Source organism: Octopus bimaculoides, chromosome 1 (assembly GCF_001194135.2).
Source record: "Octopus bimaculoides isolate UCB-OBI-ISO-001 chromosome 1, ASM119413v2, whole genome shotgun sequence".
NCBI classification, from domain to species: domain Eukaryota; kingdom Metazoa; phylum Mollusca; class Cephalopoda; order Octopoda; family Octopodidae; genus Octopus; species Octopus bimaculoides.
The window spans coordinates 138,810,455-138,812,476 of NC_068981.1; positions in this window are offsets into that span (position 1 = coordinate 138,810,455).

The following is a 2,022-nucleotide window of genomic DNA, read 5'->3' on the forward strand; positions in this document are numbered from 1 at the left end:
ATATATATATATATATATATATATAATTAATAAAACTTATCACAAAAGGTTACTGGAGAGCTCTAAACACAATTTGAGTAATCTTTCTGTTCAGTGGAAGCAACTACTGATTGAATGGATTCACCTTTATTGCAATTGACTTAATGCATTTAGCAGTGTCAAATTAAATATTCATCTCTTTAGTCTAATGGATAAAATGTTACACGCTAAATGGTAAGTAATTGTATGTAGGTCAAGTGGAGATATTTTACAATATCAAGAATAATTATAGCTGTTGCTTGTCAGTCTAATCCTGGATATGAGCTCTTGGTTATTCATATTGTAATAATAATGTGAATATATGCAGTAGGATTAGGGCGGCGTTCCAACAGAATCATTAGCACGTCGGCATTTCGTCCATCTTCAAGTTCTGAGTTCAAATTCCATCGAGGTCGTGTTTTCTTTCATCCTTTCGGGTACTCGATAAAATAAATACCAGTCGTGTACTCAGGTTGATATAATCGACTTAAACCCTTCCTCGAAATTGCTGGCCTTGTGCCGAAATTTGGAATGAATATATTCAGTAGGAATACAGTAGTGGGTGACAAAATATTATTGTAAACTAGACTATCCATAACCCCTTTAGGTCACCAATAGTTCAAGGTACTCCCCAGAAAACTGCGTATTTCGGGAACCCGTGGACCGATTTACGCGAAACTTGTTTTATTCTGTTGTATTCACATTTCAATGGTTCTTCACCTTCAGAGTATTTTCCCATTATGTTCCGGCTTGGCAGTTTATAAAGGTACCCGTAAAACCGCGTATCTCGGGAAACCGTGGTCCGATTCACGCAAAACTTGTTTTATTCCATTTGTATTCCTATTTCAGGGACACTTTACTTTCAGTGTACCACCGGTTTGGCTGCATTAAATTACAGACAAGCACTCACACAAGCAAGCACGCAAACAAAACTATCCAGGTGTTCACAGTAAAGGGCACACTGCTTAAATTAGTGGAACCCCTACCCAAAAAAAACGCGTATCTCGGTATTCCGTGGTCCGATTTACACGAAACTTGTTTTATTTCGTTGTATTCTCATTTCAAGGGTACCTTACTTTCAGAGAATTTTCCCATTATATGCCGATTTGGCTGTATAAAATTACAGACAGTCACGCAAGCAAGCAATCACAGACTTTTAATATTGCATAGATAATAACGATGATGATAAATATGGTTATAAATTTTTGCACAGGGCCAGTAATTTAGGGACAGCGGTGTTCTCAATTACACGGACTCCAGTGCTAAGCTGGTACTTATTTTTTACCGACCCCAACAGAAGGAAAGTCAAAATCGACCTCGGCTACATTTGAACTCAGAGCATGAAGAGTCGGAAGAAATGCCAATAAGCATTTTCTTCGACGCGCTAATGATTTTACTAGCTCGCCGCCTTAGCGATATAGTAATCATGACAGCAATAATATTTATATTAATGACAGTACTAACAACAGTAATAATTGCTTCTAATTTAGGCACAAGGCCAACAGTTTTGAGGGGAAGGGGTTAACTGAATTCATCGACCCCAGTACTTATGGACCCCGAAAGAATTAACGTCAAGGTTAATCTCAGCAAGTTAACTTTGCTTTCATCATTTCGGGGATTTGAAACCAATATATAAAGCACCAGAAGAAACGGGGTGACAATTTGTCTGACGCTCTAACGACTCTACCAGCGCGCCGTCCTAGAAAGAACAAAAACAATAATGATGAGGAGGATGATAATGATAATCCTTTCTTCTATAGGCACACGGCCTGAAATTTTTTGGAGAGTGGGGATAGCCAGGGCTCAACTGATATTAATGTCATCGACCCCGAAAGGATGAACGGCAAAGTCGGGTTCGGCGGAATTTGAAACCAGGACGTAAAACCGGACGAAATTACTCTAAGCATTTTGTTTTGGCATGCTAATGATTCTCCGAGCGACAGCAAAAATGGTGATGAGACGAAGAAGAAGAAGAAGAAGAAGAAGAAGAAGAAGAAGAAGAAG